This window comes from Puma concolor, chromosome B1, assembly GCF_028749965.1.
Source record: "Puma concolor isolate L17-30 chromosome B1, mPumCon1.1.hap2, whole genome shotgun sequence".
NCBI lineage: Eukaryota > Metazoa > Chordata > Mammalia > Carnivora > Felidae > Puma > Puma concolor.
In genome coordinates, this window is record NC_141670.1 from 177,955,151 (window position 1) to 177,982,502 (window position 27,352).

Here is a 27,352-nt window from a genome sequence, read left to right on the forward strand (position 1 = left end):
CTGAAGTTGGATGCTTAACCGACTGAACCACCGAGGCACCCCCAAACCAGCCCATTTTAATGTCATTAGTATAAATGTTTTCTATGGTCAGTTTAAATCAAGTGTGTATTTTATCCACAGTCATGAATAAGTGAAATCCACATACTTTCTGTGGGATTTAACTCACTTAAAAGTTCTGAACATCACATCCGATGAAACTTTTACTTGGAAGCTAAACATGGCTTTGGTTAAATGCTTTTTTTTTTTTTTTAACTTTATGAATAGAAAAATGGATTATTACTCATCTTCCCACAAAACAGAAAAACTAGATCATCCACATGACATTAATCAACCCTACTAATTCCTGGTGCTTCTCTAAAAGTTTCTATTATTGTCTAGTTCACTAAAATTTATGATGGATTCTGAGGTCTTGTGTCTTTAATCAGGACTATAATTATCTGTATGTATCCCCTTTTCTGAATATTCTCAAGAAATTGATATGTGATATGATTTACTTGTTAATCTGTGTATCCACAAGAAAGATGGATTATTAAAAAGCCATCTACACTTGAGATTTTTTGGTTTGGGAGACTTTCCTTTCAAGATAACTAGTAGTTTTTGTTTCATGGAATAATATGTCTTGGATTATTCATGTTTATCCATAGGCCACACTCTTCCCAAATCCGTACTGCTGGATATTCTCCCAGACTGGTTCACCAAATCTCAGAAACAGAAATTTTCTGTTCATTTTAGTTCTAGGCCTTGCTCACAGCCTTAAAGCTGCACATTTGTTCTGGTGGCTCCAGCAGAGTAATTAATATTTTGGTGTAAAATGGGAGAGGGTAGCCATAGGAATGTGTTAAATCTCCCACATTTCCAAAATTGTTGGCTAGTCAGGACTGTATAATACAATGGGTGTTTTCCACTTGTTCCAATAGTAGTTACTTAAGATATAAAGAGGGTCATCTATTCAAAATAGATTTTTTTTTTGCATTGTTTTCCTCTGACATCAGTAAAATGTGTTAATAGATGACACTTAAAATTTCAAAATATATATGACATTAAAAAGGCGATCTTTCCATAAGAAGTTTTATATATATATATATATATATAAAATATAGAATATATATATTATATATAATTCTATTATAATATTCTATATAATATATTCTATTTACATAATATATTTATTTTAAGTTATATTTTACATATAATAATATATTTAAGTTATATTAAATACATTAATTAATATATTGTTATATTAAGTTATGTAACATATATATAAAATAAAACCTAAAATCAATTTATTAAATCATGGCATTGGTGCCCAAGGATAACTTTCTCCTATTTAGTACATCAAGTAAAAGTACACAGAATTCTGAGTAGAGTCCATTGAGTAAATCAAAACATGTAATTCATGTATGTAGTAGATTTTCAAGTAAATTTCATTGTGCCCCTAATATATAGTGGAAAGGAAATCGAATTTGGTGTCAGATATAACTGGGTTTCATTCACAGTCCCTCCATTTATTAGATCTTTAGAATATTTAAAGTGTTTAAATGTATGGAGGGTCAAAACATGTCAGGAGTGAGTTTTAGTAACTAATTTCATTAGGTGAAATATACTCTGTTCTGGATAGTAAAGCTGAATTAATGTCTGGTCCAGCCTTACAATTTGGTCTATTTGTTCGTTAGACAGATAGTATAGACTAGTCAACACGCTAAGCATTTGAGATAAAGGGATGGGATTTGAAAGTCTCTGCTCTTGTAGAGTTTATAATCAATTTGATAAGAATGGAGTTTAAAATATATATATATATATAGTTTTGATCTGGATAGTTTTTATTGACTGGAGACATGTTCCATTTCTTCCTATACCTTCTGTATTCAATTCAAAACTTCAGTTTTTTTTTTTTTTTTATCTTTGATGAGTCAAAACAGAATTTTTAGCCTAATTTTAGCCTAATGCATAATTTTTAGCCTAATTTAGTCTAATGCATAATTTTTAGCATTATCTTTGGCATGGTATATGAAAATGCTGCAATGTAAAAAAAGGTTTGCAGATAGGAAGTGGCTTTGAAATATCTATTTGGTCCCTCCTCTAATGCTGCTCAAAAAATAAAATAAGAATGGAACACTTAAAATATATAATTTATCTTAATCTTCATCACATTGTTGACATAAATTTTTAAAAAAATTGACTTTATACAGGGATGGATAACAATGGTAAAGTTGCTTAGTGTAGTCCAGTGGCTCAGTTTATTTATCTGTGAAATAATGTATAATAATAAACAATAAATCATAAGAGATTGTCTTATATTTAAAGGAAAAAAAAACAAGTACAATAGCTGACAGTAAACATGGCATTTAGTTCATATAACTATTATTATGTGCTCAATAACTTATTTTTTTCTCCTTCTCTCTTCCCACTCTCAGTTGGCAACAATTTATTAACTGCTATGTATTTGTTCCTATGGAAGCATAAGAAAAGTAGCCCAAAGACTACTGAGTAGACTGACAGATTAAAAGTAAATTATTAGAAAAGTAAGTGACAGGAAAAAAAAAAAATAAACTAGTTGTGGCAGTCTGGAATTTCTACCAAGAACAGAAATCTCCCATATAGCCTTTTAAAAAATATTTATTTATTTATTTATTTTGAGAGAGAGAGGGCACATGTGTTAGCAGGGGAGTGACAAAGAGAGAAGGAGAGAGAAAGAGAGAGACAGAGAGAGAGAGAGAGAGAGAGACAGAGAGAGAGAGAGAATACCAAGCAGGCTCCATGCTCAATGCAAAGCCCCATGCAGGGATTGATCCCATGACCATGAGATCATGACCTATGCCAAACCAACAGTCAGAAGCTTAACCAACTGAGCCACCCAGGTGACCCTCCTATATAGCCTTTTTATAGTATAAAGTTAAATTCTAGGACATTGCAAACTAGACCATAGAAAGATATTTGAGATTATAAAAAAATTTTTTTCTGGAAAATAGTACATTTTTACTAGTATTTTTATGCCTTATTCCCTTCTTCAGTAGATCAAGGAAGAAGAATTGGAACCAACAAATGACAGGAAATGCATAATCTCTCTTTTGCTTATTCCTTCTCTCTCACCCTCAACACAAATATTATCACATGTCTAATTGAAGATGCATGCCAAATTCACATTCTCCTTAAATGTTTTTGGGCATACAGATTATGTTTTCCAGTCTCCCCTTGCTGTTATGTGTGCTTGTGATACTGAATTCTAACCAATGATATGTGGTATGGAATGAATGTTGTATCCCCCAAAATTGTATTTGAAACCTAATCCACAATGTGATGGTATCTGGAGGTCAGAGACATTGGAAGGAAGTAGGCCATGAGGGTAGAGCCTTTATGAATATGATTAGTGTCCTCATAAAAGAGATCCCAAAGAGTTTCTACAACTTGTTCCATCACAGGAGAATACAGCAAAAAGATGGCCATCTGCGAACCAGGAAGTAGACCCCCACTAGACACTGAATCTGCAGGTGCCATAGTCTAGGACTTCCTGGAGTTTAGAATTGTGAGAAATAAATGTTTATTTGTAAGCCATCCAGTCTGTTATTCTGTTACAGAGCCCAAACAAAGATGACATGTTAATGGAAGTGAAGTACAGTGTGCCTCTTTCAGATGTGTTTCTCTAATAGATACTATTACTGCAATACTTACCAGCTAAAAATAATCACTTTATTTTTCGCAAATTTGGCGGATGCTTAGGAATTTGAGAAGAGATTGATTTGGCTGTTCTTGAATAGAGTCTTTCCTGAAATTGCAATCATTTGATCTGTCTTAGATCATTCACATGGCTAGTTGTTGATGCTGGCTGTCAACTAGAAGCTCATTTGAGAATAGTGCCTGGAACGTGTGTATGGGCTTCCCCAGTGAGGTAGACTCAAGGTGGCTGGAGTTTTCAAATGACATCTGCCTTCCTCTACTGAAAACATCTCAAGAATACCAGGCAAAAGTAAGGATTTCCTTTTTTGAACTGGCCTCAGAGGTCACAGAGCATCACCTGCACCCCACTGGATTGACTAAATGCCATGTAGATTTAGGGGGGTGGGGAGCACAAACCTCACATTTTGATAATATCCCCAATAATTTGGAGATATTGTTATAAACTTCCACACTTCTCCTTTTTCCTCTTCCTTTGGGTCTTCTGCATATTGTCCAGGAGGACACTGGAAGTCATAAGTAGAAGTTTGAAAATTCTTGCTTCAATCCTTGAAGAAAACTATGTGGAAGAGGAGTTGCTCACTCCTTCATTCCTATAACATAAGGAAGACTTAAGTTACTTTTACAAGATAGCATGCATGCACATTTTTACCGTGTTTGTTATAGCAGTTAGACTTTTCTAACTAGACACACATACATGCACACACATTTTTCTTCCTTCCAAGACCTATTCTTTTATTTGTATTATTATTTTTACTCATTTTTTTAATGTTTTATTTTTGAGAGAGAAAGAGACAGCACGAGCAAAGGAGGGGTGGAGAGAGAAGGAGACACAAAATCTGAAGCAGACTCCAGGCTCTGAACCATCAGCACAGAGCCCAATGCAGGGCTCAAACCCACAAGCTGTGAGATCATGACCTGAGCCGATGTCGGTAGCTTAACCGACTGAGCCACCCAGGTGACACAATAGTATTCTTTTGTATATCTTTTTCTAATGAAAAGAGTTTTGGGTTGGGTGCCTGGGTGGCTCAGTCAGTTAAGCATCCAACTCTTGATTTTGGCTCCAGTCATGATCTCACAATTCGTAAGTTTAAGCCATGTGTTGGGCTCTACACTGACAGTGTGGAGCCTGCTTGGGATTCTCTCTCTCTTTCTCTCTCTCTCCCCCTCTCTTTCAAAAATAAATAAATAAAAATTAAAAAAAGTTTTGGGTTTATAAACAACACACACTTTCTGTGAAATTCATATTGAAGGATAGAATAGGACATAATTAAAATGTATTTAAGCAAATGCTATAGCTTTTTCTTAAAATTTAGAGAATAACTAAGATAATTATAATGTTATTGTTACAATATTGATAAATGAACTTTAATAAAATTTGAACTTTAATATTTAATATTTACTGAGAACCTACATTTTCCAGGTATATCTCACCTACATATACACATTAATCCACACAGCAGCTTATAAGTTAAAAAGGCGTTTTAATTATAACTAAGCAATAAGTACACTGAAATTCAGGGAATATAAATCACTTTGAAAACCAATAGAAGCATGATTGAAATAATTTTCTGCATAAAATTCTCATTTATTTGTTCATATTATATCTCCTCCCATTTTATCAGTTGAAATATACTCTTTTTCAAAGGCCTTTGAAACAATGAAATCATCTCCTTATCCCACAGCAGTGATTCCTTTTTTGTGAAGTGTTCATATAATAACCTATGATACCTATCATTCTTTATGTAACATTCCATTCACGTGTATGTGTTTTGTATCAGTTTGTAGCCACTCTGAGGTCATAAACTGTGCTTTATTCTTATTATGTTGGCTATAATTATTGTTAGCATATATGTTTCATATACTAAGTGATCAGTGCACATTTATTACTTAGATTTCTAAAATATGAAGTCACTTTCTGAAAGGAAAAAGCTATTGAGGAGAATTATTTCTTAGGAAGTTCTAAGATAATGAAAGGAACACTAAATTAATGACTTCTTTACCTTCTTAGGCAAATTCCTGTAATTATTTTTGTTGTGAATATCTGCATGAAAATTTGGAGAGTCTTGTAATAAAACTTAATTTAAAATGACTAATTATAATCATTAAATTCTTAATTGTTTGCTGTGTAACATTGATAACACTTTGTTGTGTGTTATGTATAAATGAAAATGTTTGCAAATAAATGTAACCACAGGGACTACTCTATTCGGCTAAAAATACCCACAAGGATGTATCAGGGACGGCATATCATGAAGCGCACGATACTTCCCAGGGGCCTCTTGAGGATTCTGAATTATAATCAATTTTTCACTGGAAGCTGACAAGAAACCCAAGTGTCTTCCTACTCCCCCAACTCCCCAGTTCCATCTTTCTCCCACATTTAGTCCCTCATGCCCAAGCACCTGCTGACCTGGTTAAGCTGGTCACTACTTCTCTTGATAAAGTTAAGCCAGTCCATCTAATGGAAGATAATACTGTCTTTGTGGGAAGTGAATTTCTTCCCTTTCTTTCCTGTGTAAGCAGGTAAACTCTAAGATTGAAACCTGAATGTGTTGGTCTTAATCTTCTTCTTCTCTTATCAACTTTTTTATTATTCTTTCCTTATTAAATGAAAAGTCTCAATTTCTGAAGGTTTACTTGGCTATGAGGGAAAGAGTATAGATTAAGAGGCTGTAAGGAATGGTTCACTTGGTTCAAAGCTAATTGCCGCATGACTGCATTTTGCAATTCAAATAAAGTTTAACAATGGAAATAAGTGAATAACATAGATGCCAGCATAAACCTATAGCTGATTAAAAAACAAAGAAATGAATTAGGCGGGAAGCTCATTCTAAATAAAAGTAAAATTGAGTATGCTTTCATCTGATAGCGGATTATGTGCTCTGTTTATTGAACAAACTGTGACTATATCAGTATTTTACACATACTACTCTATTAAACTGAATCAATGTGAAATTATGATATGTATATTAACCAACAGTCTTCTTAAAACTGTGCTTTTATTGTAAAATATTTATATTATTTCCCTCTGTTTTCTATTTTTCTTAATAGAAACAAAAAGGACAAATTTTTCCTGTTAATTCTTGGTTCAGTTATAGCTAGTAGGAGAAAGAACCCCTGAGTAAGTTTTATATTAAGTATATATACTTATACATGTATATATATGCATATATTCACAAGGTAAGCCTTTTCTACTCATTAAATTATAAGTACCTTCAATGATAACATTTCTTTTAGGAAAACTATCAAATTGATATAGATTCCTTCCTATGAGGAGTAAATACATAATTTCAGAACTTTTCTTGATATACTGGCATATAGAGGAAAGAGTTCAGGGAACCATAAAAAAAGAAAAAAGTTAAGAAAAAGTAGGAGGAAAGCACTAACTTCTGACATTATATAGAGCAAATACACCTACTATAAGGTGTCACCTTCAAATATTACAGCGAGAACAACTACATTTCTGTCAAAACATTAGAGCAATTTAGTCTTTTCTACTTGGGTTTGCTCTTCCCAAAATAAATTCTGAAGGCAATGTAATAGAAACTATAAGAGCCTCACCATTATTTAGGAATCAGAAAACTGACATAAGACAAATGATTATCATTAAAATACTTCCAGTAGATATTATTTAAGATGATGATATAAAGGAGTTCCTTTAATCACAGATTTGGACCTTGGAGATCATTTCCCACCAGCAGAACCATTCATTGAAAATGGAGAGTTTATTCTCTGCCGTGATACTCCTGCCTTCAGCCCCCTGCACTGCTGCAAACCGGGCAGTAATCAAGGAAGGGAACCATATGGTGGAAATGTCAGTAGGGTTTAAAAAAATGAATCTATTCTAAGATCAATCTATTTCCCTCACCACTCTATATGTGTATTTATATATTCAGTCATTTACTTTTTAATTAATGTAATCAAAAGAAACATTAGGGGTGCCTGGGTGGCTCAGTTGGTTAAGTGGCTGACTCTTGATTTTGGCTCAGGTCATGATCTCAGGATTCATGAGTTCAAGCCCCACATCAAGCTCTGCGCTGACAGCACGAAGCCTGCTTGGTATTCTCTCTCTCTCTCCTTCTCTCTATGCCCCGCCCCCCGCTTGTGTTCTCTCTCTCAAATAAACAAATAATAAACATTAAAAAAAAAGAGAAACATTAAATATACTTATTATGTGCTGAAAACCATTACAGACACTGAGGAATCAAAGATGGGAAAGAACCACTTTTGGGTCTTTACAAAATGCTTTCCAAAATGTGGGCCATGAGAAACAGCTAGTCTCTTTAGGCCTCTAAAGTGGCTCACAGGCAGCTTGGCTTAAGAGGAAAGATAAGTAAAGACAATTGTTTTATAAACTTGATATGTTAGATTTATCTCAAGCATGTTTATGCTTTTAAAGGTGGAACATATGCTACAAAAATTGAATGTATCAGTTGACATTTCATCAACAAGATACAGTTCATCTCAACCAATGTATTTTCATAGCATTTGCATACTATAGTTCATATCTTTTTTAAAATTACCATTGCTCATGTGTGCTATTGTGTTGCTCTAGGTTCTCAATTCACAAAATATTTAAATCACTCCAAAGTTGTTCAATTAAATGTAAAAACACATGTATTCATTTCACAGTTATTCAGTCTTCTAAATACTTATAAATAGTATTCTAATACTGCAATTTAGAAGTTTAAGAAAATAAAATTAATGGAGAACTTACTGTGTACCCAAGGGTGAATATCCAACAGTGAACAAAATAAAGTTTCCAAATTATTGAACGTTTTATTTTAGTTGGAAGAAACACAATAAGTAGTTAAATAAGTGAATACATAATGTTTTACATAGTAATTACTAGAGAGAAATATAAAGCAAGGGGAAAGGATAGTCAGCAATAGAGGTGGATTCTTTTTAATGTGGTTTTTGGGGCACCTAGGTGACTTGGTTAAGTGCCAAACTCTTGATTCAGCTCAAATCACGATCTCACTTTTTTTTTTTTTTTTTTTTTATGGTTTGTGAGATCCAGCCCTGCTTGGGGCTCTGCTCTGACAGCACAGAGCCTGCTTGGGATTCAATCTCTCCCTGGGCCCCTCCTCTCTCTCTCTCTCTCTCTCTCTCTCTCTCTCTCAAAACAAACAAACAAACAAACAAACAATAACTATGGTAATTGGGAGATCTCTGTGGAAAGGTAATATTTAAGGAAAAGGATAAAGAAATGGAGAAGCAAATCAAATGAGTTTCAGGGTAAAAATTGTTCAGTGAATGAAAAAGAGTAAGTGAGCCTTCCCTGAAAAGAAAGTTGTAACTATAGAATATGAATTTGGATATGCTAGTGAAAAGAAATCATGTTGGCAACTAACAATGAAAAGGACATTAAGAAGAAAAATGTTGAGAAGATGAAAATACATATTTAAAAAATTATTCCATTCAGCCATCATCTCTTGTGTTATGAAATTTTCTCTAATAGCCATCAAAATGTGGAGTCATTTTTCAGATAAAGCTTAGAGTGCCCTTTTAAGGAAGTCAGAGTTTATCCAGAATGCATATAAAACATTCCTTTCCAATATGAAATTGATCAACTTTGCTATAAATTGTTAAACCATAGCATCATCCCTGAAGTACAATATGGGAAGTTTCAAAAGTTTGTAAAACTAGTCTCGGCAAATATGTTCGGGGTGAAAAATACAAAGAGCTACTGTGGATATTAGTTTACTGATTAACACAGAAGATGCATACTTCTGTTGTCATCCATGATACGATGAAATGACTATTGCATGTGTGTTCTACTAGATAGTTAACTACAGGGTTAGAAGAAATTACCAATGACTAGATTATAAACTGTTTCTTGACCCTGACAGTTAAATGCCCAATTAATTAACTCTGTTTACCATTGAAACTTCATGTTCTATGGCATTGAATACCTAATTCAGATGAGTTTCAAGCCAGGTTTCTCTTTATCTCTCTCCCTGGACTTCAACCTTACTTTTGTTACATAATCAGGTGTTAAGACTGTAGGTAATGGGTTGGAGTGGTCAGTGAGCTGGGTCAGCCTTAACTGTACCACATGAATCTGATGAAGAGAAGTAATTTCCCCCAGCAAATTAATGATGGAATGAATCCAACCCTAGGCAAAGGAACTGGTATGTTCTCATTCTACCACTTCAATGCCCAGTGCATATGCAACTATCAGTGTGAATGTCTAAATATGGTACTTATGATAAATCATCAGTAGGTTATTTGTCCACTCGTTGGTACTTAAAAAAAAAGACTGCACTTAAAATCTCCAATAATGACATAGAATTTTGGTAGGGGAATAAGCACTTTCCTGAAAGAGAGTAGATAAAAGCGATGTAGGACAAAAGGGCAGATAGGAACAGTAGAAGCCTATTGAAATGTCTAATAATGGCTACTGATATGTATTCTGTAAGAATGGTTATCATATTTTATTCACAATTGAGAGAAAAATCTCTGTAATAGTTTTTAAATTTTGAAATCAAATACAATAAAAAATTAAAAAAAATATTCTATCTGATAGTGTGTATTGATTGAAATAATAGGAAATAGTCTTCACTGCTTTCCTGCAAGATGGACCTACATTTACAATTAGTTTCTGAAGGAATCCTCTTATTAGATATTGTGGAATAAGAAGAAATATGTATAAAATATATTTAGAAAAAAACTGCATATTTTCCTCACACCCCTCTTTAAATATTAGCAACATCTATTCATATGGTTCTGCTAAGTAATACAGAAAAGCAATTTAATTTGCTTACCCGGAATTTTCTAAAATGTATTTGACCAAAATAATCTATTTTCTGGATTAAATTCCTGTGCAACAATGTTCCTTGGCATACAGTTTGGGAAAGACTGTTGTAGGCACTCTTTTGCTTGACTCTAATATAGAACATTTGTTTCATCTGTTTTTCTTAACAGTGCAATTGGAATTTTGAAAGTGAAAGCATTGTTCACTCGTGCCAACTGAATTTGGCAGCTCAGAGAATATTTTCATGATGACTTTTGAAGCTAAGAGCTGAGATTTCTCTTGGTAAAATCCTATTTAATCATAATCTCTTAAAGCTTCAAAAACATCTATGAGAGCCAACGAATAGCCACAGGGATTCCAAAATGAATGCTTTTATGTGTGGGGTCCCATTGGATCCTGTAAACTTTTACCATATTTCCTGCCTCTGGATTTCAGTGCTCATCAGAACCGAGAGAGAGAGAGAGATACACACATATATTTGTAAAATCTGAGATTGTATAAGTGAATTTTCTTTACTCCAATCTATCAGTAGTCTCAACTGCTAAACCTGTAGTTTTAATCCCATATCAAAAGTGAGTACTAGAGGGCATTTCTTCTGAAGCTGTCGAGTAAGAGTACAGACTGGACAGACTGATAAAATGCATTTTAAATGTGAAGCCATAGTTAGGTATTTTATTCATGTCGTTTTTGGTCTTTATCTGTTGTGTGCTGCTTCGCCCAGGTGGTAGGATGTAAATGTGGGATGATGGCATAGGTCGGGTGGATACTTGTGGGTATTTGAGAAGTATTTCTTCAGCTCAACAAAGAAACTCCATTATTCTGGGGAGTGTTTCAGCAAATCTGGATTTTGAATCCATATGAATTCATACAAAAATATTTATTTACTTCCCTGAAAAATAGTGTGGAAATGAGAAATATTTGTTGCTCAAATACTATCATAGCATGTGAAATGCATGTAATCACAGGAAAAATGTGTTCTTGAGAAAGAATATGCATTAGCCTTCCTCTACATGTCTCCTGCATTACTTCCTTTGGAAATGGCCATTGGAGCTGGTTATCTGAGGTCAGACAGAGCCAAACTTTGTTCTACATTCATTAAGAGCGATGGCTCTGGTGTTAATGTCCACATTTGAGTGCTGTTCTAACCTTGTCACTCAGGACAATTGACTTTCACCCTTGGATGCTCTGCTTACATATCAATAAAATGGAGGTAATAACAGAGTGTAGTGTGCGCATGGTTACAAATAAATGGGACACTGTGGAGCCTGGATGGATCAACTGGTTGAGCTTCTGACTCTTGATTTCAGCTCAGGTCACGATCTCACATGGTTTGTGGTTTCGATCCCCATGTTGGGATCTGTTCTGACAGAGTAGAGCTTGCATGGGATTCTCTGTCTCTCTTTTTCTCTACTTGTCTCTCTCTCTCTCTCTCCCAAAAATACATAAATAAACATATAAATAAAGCAAATAAATGTAATACTGTATATAAAGATTTTGGAACAGTGCATTCAAAACAGAAGTGCCCAAATTACTGGTAACTAACTGTTTTTATTACTAAAATTATCTTTCCCTCTAGCTCCTTTTTATACCTTTAAGCCTTATAAAGCTAAACTTTTAAATGCCTTCAAATTTGTCTGCATACCAGAGCCATCATAAAGAGCTAAAAAATATATATAGTAAAACAAAAACCAAACCAAAACAGATCCCTGATATCTACCTGCATTCTTCATGAAGCCAAATATTGAAGAGAGGTTCCTTGTTATATGGATTGATATCATACTTTACTGATGAATCTTATACAAGATTCTAAAGTCAAGTTTACACGTTCAATATGTTAATTTGCCAAGTTATTTGCTTATTTTTACTTCCAGACAAATACTTCAGGTCCGTTTTTTCATTGTCATGTGTCTGGCCAGTAGTTTTTCTTTCAAAGATATGTTTGTTCCTCTCCCTTTGCTTTAAAAAAAATCTCACAGAAATTATAGTTTCAAAACCATTTAAACGTATGTGTTTCGCACAGCACTTAAACCAACACATGTACCTTCTTTTAGTCAGTCGATTTTTTCCCTCCAAGCAATATGAATATGCACGTTTCCCCATGCTCTCAGTTGAAGCTTACCATCTTCTGCTTCAGATTCTCTGTGAAGTGTGAAGGCTCTCTACTCAGAAGTCTTAACATTATTTCCCATTATTCTTAGATACAAATTTTGGTTTTTTGGCAAAGCAAATCTTTGCTTCCTCTATGCAAGGATTATTTTAGTCATTCTCCAAAACTATAAATACCTTTTTATTCTTTCTAATTAGTTAAATGTATTACCTCTTTAAAAAATGTTTTTAATGTTTATTCATTTCTGAGAGGCAGAGAGAGTGTGAATGGGGAGAGGCAGAGAGAGAGAGGGGAAGACCCAGCAGCTGAAGCAGGCTCCAGGCTCTGAGCTGTCGGCCCAGAGCCTGACACAGGACTCAAATGCACGAACCGTGAAATCATGACCTGAGCTGAAGTTGGATGCTTAACCAACTGAGCCACCCAGGTGCCCCTGTATTACCTTTTTAAAATATGATGGCATATTGCATATTTTTCTTATTCAGATATGTGGCCTGAAGTATGGTAGTAATGATTTAGAATACTCTGTTCAAGCATGATGAAGAACTTGACTGATTTAATACTGTTGGTGGTGTTGCTGTTAAAGGTTGAGGTATCATGTTCTGTTGGGTAATATTCTGTGTTAATTGTTAACCTGTAATTGTTTAACAGACATTCACTGAAGTGGAAATAACAGTAGTTTGACAAAACTAACCAAGTAAACAGTGATGACAGAATTATTTAAGTGGGATACAAAGAGAAGTTTCCGAGAGAAGAAACCACATATGAAAAGGCATGACAGAGCATAATATGTTAGAGATAGTACATTTTTTTTTCTGAAATATGGGACATTGATATCTTTCAGAAGAGTGTGTAAAGAGAATACAAGAGGTTAGAGAGGCCCAAAGTACTGTTTTTGTGCTTGAATAATTAATCCTAATCTAAGAATTAGAGTGCAATACGAGGCACTGGGTGCAGAGATTCTACTAAAATAACCCTGTAGATAAATCATTTGCTGCAAATGAGACAAGAAATGGTGCAGTGAGCCCTGTAACTCTTAATGTACCATTAAGCAGAACGATGGCCATGTTGGAGATTTAGCTAACAGCAAAGACCAAGGATTTGTAATAGCACTCCTCAATATCATAATTGAATTTGGTAGGATGACTAGTGGCCCTCAAAAGGATCCAGGTCCTAATCACTGCAACCTTGTGGCAAAAGGAATTTTGTAGATGTGACAAAGTTAAGGATCCTGAGAGGGTGAGATTATTTTGGATGACCTGGTTAGGCTGTAAATGTAATCAAAAGTATCTTTATAAGAGGGAAGCAGGGGGAGTTCTGACTACAGAGACAGTAGGCAGTGTAGGAACTGAAGCAAGATATTATGTTGCTGACTTTGAAGATGGAGAGAGAGGAGCTGTGAGCCAACCAATACAAGGAATGTAGCTGTAACAACTGGAAAAGGCAGGGATGTGGATCTTCCCATAGAAGCTCTGGAGGGAACATGGCCATGCCAACACCTTGCTTTTGGTCCAGGGAAACTGATTTTGGGTGAGCCTACAAAGTGTGATTGTTTTTAAAAAAAAATTTTTTTTTTTACATTTTATTTATTTTTGAGAAACAGAGTGAGACAAAGTGTGAGTGGGAGAGGGGCAGAGAGAGAAGGAGACAGAATCTGAAGCAGGCTCCAGGCTCTCAGCAAGCAGTCAGAACAGAGCCTGATGCGGGGCTTGAACCCACAAACTGTGAGATCATGACCTGAGCCAAAGTCGGACGCTCAACCGACTAAGCCACCCAGGCACCCCCAAAGTGTGATTGTTTTTAAGAGAAGTGTGTTATTTTAAGCCACGAAGTTTGTGTTGATGTGTTATAGCAGGCAGAAGAAACAAATACACTATTTTTTTTCTTTCAAGAAAGAAAGAAAAAAAAATGGGATTCACTGAATTCTGATGAAATGGAGTCACCCAATAGAGTGGATCAACAGGAAACCTAGGTTATTAGTGAGAGAACTAAACTGATGACAAAATAAGGTGGCTTATTCAGAACAAGTTGAGAACAGTAGCTCGAGCTATGAAGAGGAGATTCAGAGAAAAAGGAGAGACCAAGGCAATGGAAGATTTAGTGGGTTGAAAAAAGAAGTTAAACCAGTTGAAAGAACTGGAGGAATACAGTTGTGTGGTAATTAAGAATTTGAGAACTCACAATGTGGAGCCCAGTGTGGTGTAATGGAACAGTGTTGGGCCCTCAGATTGAGTCAAGTCAAGGTGCTGAGAGTCGAGTATGCTATTTTTGATTTTCTTATCCTTTTTCCTCTCAACTCACCCTCAAGGTAACCTCAAATTAGCAAAAAAAAAAAAAAAAAAAAAAAAAAAAAAAAAAAAAAAGAATTGCTCAACTACTAAAAAGTGGAATGTGGTTCCTGTGTGGCTCAGTTGGTTACTCGTCCAACTCTTGATTTCGGCTCAGGTCAAGATCTCCCGGTTGTGAGACTAAGCCCTGAGTTGGGCTCTGCACTGACAGCATGGAGCCTGCTTGGGATTCTCTCTCTCCCTCTCTCTCTCTGCCCCTCCCTCTGCTCATGCTCTCTCTCTCTTTTTCAGAATAATAAACATTATTATAAATAATAATAAATAAACATTTAAAAAGTAGAAGTTGTGCATTTGATTACTCTATTTACTTAATTATTAAATATTATTTAAAAGTATTTGGGATATTATCTATACTTTAACAATGATAGAAAAAAAAAAGACTACATAAAAAAAAGAAATTGGGGATGGAAAGTTCCTAAATAAACTGACTGTTTGGAAGTTTTAGTAGTTTTGTGTTACTTCATTTTGTATGTATACAGTTTGCTGTTAATTAATTGAATTCACTGTATTAGCTTATGTTTTCTTAAAGCTTGAATGTTCTCTCTCTTTCTCTCTCTCTCTCTCTCTCTCTCTCTCTCTCTTTTCCCTTAAGGCAATAAAGCCAGGGAACATTGGCATCAATTTTATCTTCTTAAAAGTACCAACATATTAAAAGAGGATTGAGAGGAGACTAAGAAGATTTATAAGAGGAGCAAGATTTCTAAAAGTGTAGCAAGAAGCAAACAGTACTAAAATAAGCCCTTTACTAAAAAGAGCCTTCTTATTCTTTCTGGCCTTTGGAGTCCGATTTTTCGTGACTCATCCTAGTGATTACAGCAAGAGTAAATCATTGTGCCCTCATATGCACAATTGGATTGTTCTGGGTCAAGAAGTACTCAAATATAATATAGAGACTTCTATGCCCTTCTGTCATAGAGATAGATGTCCTATATCATGAAATGGTGATTATTTCACATGCTATGAATTTCAAAGTTCTTAGGTAGGCATCTTCTGATCATATATGAATCTACTATACTCCAGTTCTCCCTGGAAGATGGCATGTTGTCTACAGAGATTTTTGGATTATTTATAAAATTGTCAATAAGGTATAATAGTAAGATTTAGTAATATTACCCCTGGAAAATTAAATAAAATTTCCTCATTTTTTTTTTCACAAATGAGGCTGATGTTTCATTTTGTAACAGACAGAAATAAACTAATTAAGCCCATTCTTGGATTATCTTTAATCCAAGTCTATCTATACCTAAATGAAGAAGGAATTAATAATCATTGAAAGTTAGCACTTTTTACAGGAATTTATCTTATAAATAATTTGGTGATTGCTTACCAAAGAAAGACCGTGAAGCAAAGAAAATGTACATTTTTAATGAACATAGCTTTATTCTTTTTACAAAAGTAAATACATTCTATTCAAGTTTTCTAAAGATACTAAAATATATACAACATTGAAAGTGTTAGTCAATACTTCTGTAGGTTATAACCAATATTAATTATTTTATAACTTTCTGTCTACCTATCTTATCTATTCAGTTATCTCTAACATCAACTTGTCTTACAGTAAATTCTGTCTTGAAACCTGGTTTTTTCATTTACTAGTACATAAGAGAAATGTTTACAGATGTATAGATGCTTCGTGACTCTTTAATTTTCCATATTATACACAACCATAATTTTTAAAATTTCTGCTGATAAACATTAAGATTCAAAAAGACTTTTTATTTTATTTTTTTAAATGTTTATTTATTTTTGAGACAGAGACAGAGTGTGAACAGGGGAGGGGCAGAGAGAGAGGGAGACACAGAACCTGAAACAGGCTCCAGGCTCTGAGCTGCCAGCACAGAGCCCGATGCGGGGCTCGAACCCACGAACTGTGAGATCATGACCTGAGCTGAAGTCGGACGCTTAACCAACTGAGCCACCCAGGTGCCCCCAAAAAGACTTTTACTAACATAGACCATATTTCTATTTTTTTTTTTCTCTTGTTCAAGTTCAATCCCTAGAACTTAAATTTGCTTGGGAAAAGAATGCAATGTCTTCACTCTATACTCTTGTTTCACTGTACTTTTCTGTCTGTGGAAATCATAGTTATTTTCCACTGAATTTTTCTGCTTTTGAAAGGGAGTGATGAAGAATATTTGACATCACTAGCGTATAGAGAGAAACATCTTGCATTCCAAACTCTAATTGACTTTACTATGAAATCAAATAAGATTTAAAAAAAAAATTAGAGTATGTGTATGATCTAATTTCAAAGTTTTATTTTTCTTAGCACATGTACAATATAATTTTGAAGATTTTGTTTTGGGAGCCACTTAAATGTTGAATTACGTTGGTGAAATAACTTCCTGGCCCCAAGATTCTTGCCCAGGGTGGCATGTCGGCAAACCTAAATTCAGATAGTTCTCATAAACACCGTGCATTCAGACAACCAGTCCTCAAATGCCAAACCAAGTCAGGGCTTTCTCATGACAAAGTTGACTATACGACCCCAGCCAATCACATATTTTCCATTTGTTTCTCTTCCTTGTTTTTTTTTTATTCTTTATTCTATAGAAGTTTTTTTTTTTTGCCTTCTGCCCCATTCTGCAGCTCTCCCAGAGGAGACTGTATACTTCATAAAGTGTTAAAGTTTGTTTGTATCACCTAAATTGTGCTTTTAGTTGTTTTTTTGTTTTTAAAGAATATTCATTTGTATCAATGTGGCCACAGACCTGTTGGTTGGTCATAACTGAAGTCATAGACAGCTTCAGTGTAATTCAAATTCTCATTTACTCTAATGTGCTGCTTGCTTTCAAAATACAGGGAAACATAGATTTTGGAGCTTCATTTGACTTAATAAGGGTCCCTTGATCCCTATATACTATGTATTTTATGATCTCTTTGAACAGTATAATATGCATGGCTAAACAATATATATGTGTGTGTGTGTGTGTGTGTGTGTGTGTGTACACACACACAAGCGGATATAAGTGTATTAAAGTTACACGTTTATAGGATATAATTTAAAAAGGTTCAGAGGGAGTTTTTTTAATTAAGTAGAATTATGGAATATACACATAATAATTATATACTCAATTATAAGTCTTGATATAACTCAAAAGGGAAGAAACTACAATAATTTTATTTTTCTATAAGAAGTAGGTAGGTGGGCACCAAGGTGACTCAGCCAGTTAAGCGACTGATTCTTGATTTCAGCTCAGGTCATGATCTGCCAGTTTGTGAGTTCTAGCCCCTAGACAGGCTCCACTCTAATAGCAGGGAGACTACTTGGGATTCTTTCTCTCCGGTCTCTCTGCCCTTCTCCTCAAAATGAATAAATAAACTTTACTTAAAACAAAAAAGAACACTGTTCATAAATTCTTCTTTGCTTACAGTTATATTTACAACTTTGATTAAACTTCATGTCCTTCTTTAAAGGAAAGAAAAGGAGAATCCTTTTGGTGCCTTTCTAAATCACTTAATCCCTGTTTGGTTTTTTGTGGTTGTCTTTCCCTGTTTTCTAACCATGTTTCATTGTACTAAATCTGTCACATAGATTCCAAAGGTGGAGGCTGCCTGTTGACATTTTGTCAACGTATTATCCACCTTGAGCTATTGTTTTATTAATGTTTTCTACCTCATTTCTTTGTTTATTACTGATAGATGAGATACAAATAAAAATGTCAGATGGATGTCTTTGGGATAATGAGAAGGGACAAATCTCAGTAGAAATGATCAAAATAAAAAATTCTAACATATCGTGTATAATATAAATTTGACATCTTTGTGAAAATCCTGATTTTTCTATTACAGCTATTACCTAGGCTTTAGACCTGGTTTACATCTCAATAAAAAATACCAATCACTTTGGGCTTAAGAACTAGAGAATCAAGACCCAAAGGAATTTGAGGGAATAGCCATTTCTTTCTTTTAGAGATCTGGCCAATTTCTCAGGTTAAATCTACCTGTTGAGACAGGTAAAGAGGCTTTGTGGATAAGGAGAGACATTGTGAAGTGGAGTACTGGAGGAATCCTAAGTTGCAAAGGAAAAATGGAACCTCCCTGCATGCCTCTACTTAGCAAAATTATGACTTTATACTTTCTTATTTTTTAATTACGACTTTAGTTTGTTGACCATATATTTTCCTATGCAGACATTTATTTTCAATAAATTCTCCATAGTACCATCCCTAAACAAGGAAAGAGTACCTGAAATTTTTCTTATACCTTGGTGTCCAAATTCTGCCTGATCCTCCTCTTATGATCCCCTGTCACACCTCTGCCTGTCAGCATCCCACAGCCACCTCTGGTTCTGTTTGCATTTGGGAATAGTCATTAGAGGAGAAGCTGACAGTTTTAGATGGTGTGGATGTTATGATTAAAGTGTAAAATGGGGCGCCTGGGTGGCGCAGTCGGTTAAGCGTCCGACTTCAGCCATGTCACGATCTCGCGGTCCGTGAGTTCGAGCCCCGCGTCAGGCTCTGGGCTGATGGCTCGGAGCCTGGAGCCTGTTTCCGATTCTGTGTCTCCCTCTCTCTCTGCCCCTCCCCCGTTCATGCTCTGTCTCTCTCTGTCCCAAAAATAAATAAAAAACGTTGGAAAAAAAAAAATAAAATAAAAAAAGTGTAATGGAAGTAAGAAAGGATAAGAGAAATAAATAAAAATGTAGTGACATACATAATTATAGGTGATTGGAAAAATTAAATGTTAATAAAAGTTATTATATAGGCATTTTTAAATGTACAAAATATGTAATAATTAATATCTATTGAGAATGTGTCATGACTTGGTTTGATCTTAAGTTCTTTATATGTTTTTACTTATTTAATCTTAACAACAACCTTATGAAATAGACACTATAATATATCCAATACTTCTACAGGTAAGAAAAACTTATGTAAAGATTGTAAGTAATACTAACTGGAATTTAAATAAAAACTTGACACAAACAAAAACATTGAAACCCTTAGGTTTTGCTCATATTAGATGGATTCATTATGTTATATGTATCTTTTATTCTTCTTTTGTGCTTTTTAAATTTCTAAATCTTGATAAGGGTTTTGGAGACCTAGATCTGTTTTCTCATATATTCAATTATATATATATATATATATATATATATATATATATATATATATATAATCATGGAAAATATAATTAATGGTTTAGTTAACCATTATTCCTGAAATAATTCATAACTCAAATATCTTTTAAGATCCAGTTCATTAAGAAATTGTACAGAAGTATTTAGATAGTATTTTTCAAACACTTTGAAGTCAAGACCAATATTTAAAATAAAAAATAAAAAATATGGCATAATGCCTATATTTTTTATGATAAAAAAACATGAAACATGAAAAAAAAGGTGGTTATAAATCTAAAGTCAAACTGCCTGAACTAGAAAGCCGGCTCTGTTTTGTGTCAATTTCTTAAATGTGGACATTACTTAAACCTCCCATACTTAATTTTCTCAGCCATAGAATGGGGATACAATAATGCATAAAAACCAAGGATGTTATGAAGGTTACTGAGTTAATATAAATGTACAACTTAGAACACTGTCTGGCACCCAGTAAGCACAATCTAAATGTTTGCTATTATGATATCTGTTGTCAAAGATTACACTTGTGGAGCAGAAATAAAAAAGTACGTGCAGTCTAAATGCAGAAATCATAGCATTACTATACCTAAATCTCCCACCTTCATAACAAAAATCTTTCCCTCTCTCTCCCTCACTTTCCCTATCCTTCTCTTTATCTTCCTACCCCTCTCTCTCTTACACACACACACACACACACACACACACTCGCATGTACTCGATATATAAAACAAGTATTGTTTTCTATCTCTATTTTAAAATTTAAGACACTGATTCAGAAATGTTAAATAACTTGTCATGGCTCATGAAATAAAAATAACAGACTCTTTGAGTTCATAGCATCTGTTTTTCCGGTTATAAATCGCCAGCATTTTTTGCAGTACCTGCTGGATATAACCATTCACCGTATTTTTGTTGAATAACAAATTAATTAAAGGCCAGCATAGAACTAGAACTATAACGTAAGAAGGACAAATTTACATTATGTATTTTTGCTAAATTTGTCATAAGAATAACAAGTCCTTGATACTAGATCTGACTTGATCTGGGTTTTATGTGCTGAATAAATGAATCATTGGTTTATTATGAACTTCATTTGGCATGTGTATGCAACTAAGCATTTACACCTCTAATATCTAGTAGCCATTTCATAGAGAGAGATATGATCATGATCTCAAAAATATCTTGAAAAATACATCACATTATTCAATTTAAATTTATATAATTTAAAAAGCTTCAGAGGAAGCTTTTTTAATTAACCAAAACTATGGAATATAAATATAATAATTATGTACTCAGTTATAAGTCTTGATATGACTCAAAAGGGAGGAAACTACAGTAATTTTTATTTTTCTATAAGAAATGGATAGGTGGAGCACCAGGTGGCTCAGATGGTTAAATGACCATTTCTTGATTTCAGCTCAGGTCATGATCTCCATGTTGTGGATTATGGACTTTGGAACAGATTCTACTATTTCCTTTTATATGCTTTATACACACACACACACACACACAGACACACACACACATACACACATATACACAAATATATACATAGACACACACATATATATAGACACATATATATAGACACACACACATATATATACAAATATATACAAATATACATACACACAAATATATATACACATACTTATATATATATATATAAATATGTAATCTATAGTTAAATAAATATATGTATATAGACACACATAAATATATATGTACACAAGTGTGTGAGTGTAAGAATAGGACCCAAAGGTTCAAGTTTGAACATGTTGATCATGCAGGACTAGCAGAATAACAAAATGAGGTAGCAAGTATACACTGGAGATTTGAAATGGAAGTGCAGCTATGTGAATACCCAAGACGTTGAAGTCATGGGCTTTTAGATTCTAGGTGGAGGTCTGAAACTGACATGCATGTGAGAAACTCATGATATTCCCCAAGCACAATGAGCTTCTCCTTTGACGTTCCCATCTTTATAAATAAAATGCTGACAGTACTTAATTGAGTTGCTCATGTAACAAACCTGGAAATCATCCTTGATTCCACCTACTCCTTCAGTCTCACATCCAGTTCAGTTCCATCTGCAAAATATATCTCATTCCAAATACTTTGTTTCTTGTCTGCTGAGGTATGGCCATCGGTTTCTGATTTGTCATCTTGATTTCACTCCAGCCTTTGTCAATCCATACACAGTGTAGACAGAATGATCTTCTTAGGAAGTATTTTTATCTTATCACTCATTAGTGGTTTTTTGTTTTTATTTTTTGTTTGTTTTTTTAAATTACAGACTTCTAATCCAGTAGAGATTATTTTTTCACTTAAGCAAGTGCCTTATATGACATGACCTGGCTTTCCTTCCAGCTATCCCCCTCATTTAATAACAAACTCTTGTGTTTTTTTAATTTTTTATTTTAATTAAAAAAATTTAAAGTATACTTATTTATTCTGAGAGAGACAGTGACAGCATGAGTCAGGAAGGGGCAGAGAAAGAGAAGGAGAAACAGAGTTCCAAGCAGGCTCCACGCTGCCAGCACAGAGCCTGATGTGGAGCTTGAACCCATGAAACCGTGAGTTCATGACCTGAGCCAAAACCGTGTCGGATGCTCAACACCCTTAGCCACCCAGGAGCCCCCTTGTTATTTTTTTAAAGTTTTTTTTTTTTTAATTTATTTTGTGAGAAACAGAGATGGTGTGAGTGGGGGAGGAGCAGAGAGAGGGAGAAAGTGAATCCCAAGCAGGCTCCACACTGTCAACACAAAGCTCAGTTTGAGGCTCAAACCCATGAACCATGAGATCATGACCTGAGCTGAAACCATGAGTCAGACACTTAACTGACTGAGCCACCCAGGTGCCGATTTTAACAAACACTTTTATCTCAGGGTCTTGCTGCCTGCTGTTTCTACCATGTGACATGTCTCATTCTGCCCACCCTCGATTCTTATTTATCTTATGTAATTTTCTCATCCTTAAGTCTCAGTTTAAGCATCAAATCCTCAAAGATGCCTACATTCTTTAAAAATAGGTGTTTTATTTTATTATCTCCCACTTCCATTGACTTTAGCTCATAACACTCAGACATTGTGTAAGTAAGTTAACTGTGTGATGGTTTGTCAAAACCAGGTCTCCCACTACAGGCACTCACTTCTAAGAGTGAAAGCACTCATCCATCCCTATAAGACTTCCCTGTGGAACTCTTGGCCCTAGAGTAGATAGTCATCAAAAATTTATTGAATTAATAACGGTGGTCATTTTGAAGAAAGGGCTGGTGGAATTGATAGATGTCATTAAGTGCATAGATGTTTCTGGTATATTTCACATATTTGGGTGCTCTTTCTGTGATCGTGAATTATTTCAGGTATTGGGGAAGTGCTGCGGTAGGTTAATCAGTTTGATGGTCTGAAATTAAGGGTTTGGAAATAAGATGCCAAAGAATGAGTGAGGCAGTAAGAAACCTAAAATTATGGGAGGCTGGGTTCAGATATTAGTGATTTCAAAATTGGGATGGTTTCTGTTGTTGATACATTTTGCCATGTATCCAGAGGAATGTATGTATAAAAAGGAGCAAAATTCCCCACCCATGATAGCCCTCATACACGCCCAGTGTCTCAACCATGACACAAGCCCAAGTTTAGTTTCACTATTTTAATCAGGGCTTCAATTTCTCTCATTAAAGAAGAAGGAGATCAGCTTTGCATTTATGTCACTGAAGGGAAGGGAACTTTTAGTTACACAGAAGAGCCTGAAACTCCCCTTTATGTTAACAATTATTGCATCAACACTTTCTTGCAGAGAGATGTGTTTCCTGCCCACTCAGACACTAATTTTATAATTGAAATTTCTAGTATTGATATTAAGAAAACTGAACCATGTGAAATTAAAACCTAATGCAATATTAAAAAAATAATAAAAAAATAAAAAGGAGCAAATTTTATGTCCTTGATGAATGAGTAGGGGCTAATTGGAAATTTAGCGTATGACAGAAAAGTAGAAGAGTATACTAGACAGATGGCATGACTCTCAAAGAAAGGTATTTCGCAAAGCATGAGATAGAGTATTCTGAAGTTAGGGAGCTAAAAACTTATCAACCCCACTTCTACAGTTCAGGAAGCATATGACAGAAATAATAATAACAGTAATAATAATAAAATAGCAATCCTTATTTTATGCTTAACATTGTGCCAAGAGATTAACACATCTCTTAAAGTCACCAACACTAATGAATGAAGTGTTATCATTATTAGTATTTACAGATTGCGAACCAGGGGCCTCAGATAATGTCAGGTGGTAAGATCAGACAGCAAATAAATGGCAACCTTGAGAATCAAATGAAGGAAGTGTCTGCAAGTTTACATCCTTAATTGTTATGCTACCATTGTCAGTCACTATGACAAGCGTTCCATTTAATTAATAGCATTTGCAATAAAAATATATAAAAATGTAAAGTCTATTTATGCAGATTTATAACTAAAACTATAGAGATGTAACATTGGTCTTGAATGTCTGTCATTGTTTCTCAGTAGAAGGCTTGAATGTAGTCCTTTGGTAAGTGCTTCTAGGCTTGCTCAATGTCCATGTTGGCAGGATGGCTTCTTAGAGAGTAGAAGAACAATTTTATAGACTGATTTTTTTAATCAATCTTGAAAACATATTAATGACATAAATTTCATTAATTTCATATGCTCACTAAATGAGAACACTAAACTCAGGCACATTTTAGGTTTGAAAAATTCAGTAAGGGGGCGCCTGGGTGGCACAGTCGGTTAAGCGTCCGACTTCAGCCAGGTCACGATCTCGCGGTCCGTGAGTTCAAGCCCCGCGTCAGGCTCTGGGCTGATGGCTCAGAGCCTGGAGCCTGTTTCCGATTCTGTGTCTCCCTCTCTCTCTGCCCCTCCCCCGTTCATGCTCTGTCTCTCTCTGTCCCAAAAATAAATAAACGTTGAAAAAAAAATTAAAAAAAAAAGAAAAATTCAGTAAGAATAGAATGTTTTTTCTTCCAATTTTGCCATCTCTCGTTTTTAAACCCAAATAAACCCAAATATTTAAATAAATTTGGATTCTCTCTGTTTTTGCCCTTGCATTTCTGTTCTCACCTTTTGATTTAAGACTCAAAAAAGAGCCACAAGGAGGTTGCAACAGAAATTGTCCTCTTGATATTCCTGGTTTGGAACAGAAGTTAAACTATATTAAATCTTATGAGAAAGTCTGCTTTTTGACATTTACAGCTCATATTTAACAATTCAGAAGGTTTGAATAGGCTTCAGGTAAGCATCCAAGCTTATCCAGGGTGAACTTGAATTCTGAAACTTCTAAAGTTTCATCACTAGTAATCCTACCTTACTTTTGAAGATCCCAATTGTAGCATCCCAGTGGAAATCCTGGTTTGCCATTGTCAAGGATGAATAAAGTCATGTATTAGCCACTTCATTAGTGAAATAGGGGTGGACCAACAGGAAAGTTCATTAAGAATTCACTGATGGAAAGAAGTATGAACATGTCTTAACAACGACTACATAATGTAAGATTGTGCAAGTCAGCTAATGCATTTCAAAACTATACCTTAAATAAAGTAATAGTGATCCGGATTAGTTAAACTTGTCAACAAAACTGATATTTTTATGTCTACAGACTAATGCAGTCAATAGGACTTTCTTTTTTTAATTTTTTTAACGTTTATTTATTTTTGAGACAGATAGAGACAGAGCATGAATGGGGGAGGGATACACAGAACCGAAACAGGCTCCAGGCTCTGAGCTGTCAGCACAGAGCCCGACGCGGGGCTTGAACTCACGGACCGCGAGATCATGACCTGAGCCGAAGTGGGAGGCTCAACCCAATGAGCCACCCAGGCGCCCCTCAATAAGACTTTCTAAGAGTAGATGCTATATGTAGAATAAATAAAATAATATGCATAATGAAGAATTGCTTAATTTTTACATACACATAATTTCAATGAATGTTAAATTGAGGCATCCAACAGAGTGTCTCTCTAATGTAAAACACACATATGTAACATACAATACTCTGTGGACAACACTGTTTCAGAGCAAGTTTGAGAGATATTTATGTTAGGAATAATTAAAAACCCATATAAGAATTGAAGTTTATATTCACCTTTCTAAGAGTGTTCACAGCTGCACTTCTAAGATCCTTACAACAAAGAAAAGTCAACTGATAAAGCTGTCTCAAATTTAAGTTCTTAGACTTTGGTACAGCTGAATGGAAAATATTTCTTTATCTTTGATTTTTCTGCCTTTATGTAAGAGTAAGGGATAGAAAAAGGTAAATCATCTACAAAGGTTTATTATGTCTTTTATAATTACGTTTATTCCCATATACTAATTAGTTTTCTAACTGGCTTAGGCTAATCTCAGGAGCTCAGAAACAACTTTCTATACCACACTTTTAAGCTCAATGTACTGTATGCACTTTTAAAAATAGATTTATAGGAATTCTAAAGCAAAGAAGAATTCAGTGTGTGCATGTTCTTGTCTCTTTATTTTTCCTTTGAAGGAAAATCTTAGAATCCTGCTATTCTTTTCTTTCTAGTGGAGCAGACTAACATCTGTGCAATTATACAAACCTGCAAATTGCTTTTTTCCCTTGTGAGTTAATTGCTTCAAAATTATAATGAAAAAAGAATCCAAAACCTAAATGCAAAGTAATGTTAGGCAAAATTGAATGGTAAACATTCTGATTAACATAGAAAATTTAATGAGACTGTTTTGATAGGAAATCTTGAAAATAATGCAGGGTATCGAACTGTTGGCAAATATTTAATTTAATTAATGAATTTTTGTAATTGATAGTTGTATTTCACGTTAAATAGGTATTTAATCCCATTCATTTTCCTTCTGCTTTATAAATCAGACTACCCTTAGTAATCTGAGGGAAAATAAAACTGAGTTGAATTATGCTCCTTTTTTCACAGGCTAAGAAGAAAGAATGAAAACACAAGTAACTATAATTTTGATGTATTTAAAATAGAAGAAAAACCAGATAAAAGAATTGTCTTGAGGACAAGTTCATGTGTGGTATTTTTATGGTCTGACCTCTGGGTATCAGTCAGATGCTATCATGTGTCGTTTATGTCTCCCATTTCAAATTTTCAAAAATGAGCCATTTGTACTCCTCATACAGCAGTACCTTTCTAGATGTTTCCTCCAGCCATTATTCCTAGATAATTCCTACTCACCAACAAGTCTTTATCCAGATATTATTTCCTTCCAAATGATATTTCTCAAAACTTTAAATCCACTCTGTAAATATATTCTATGCAGCTGAATTTCCTTCAAGTTTAGAGATTTCCTGTCTTCAGGGTGTGGAGCATGGTGGTCTTTCTGAAATATAAATATATTTCCCTGATGATGAGTGAGGTTGAG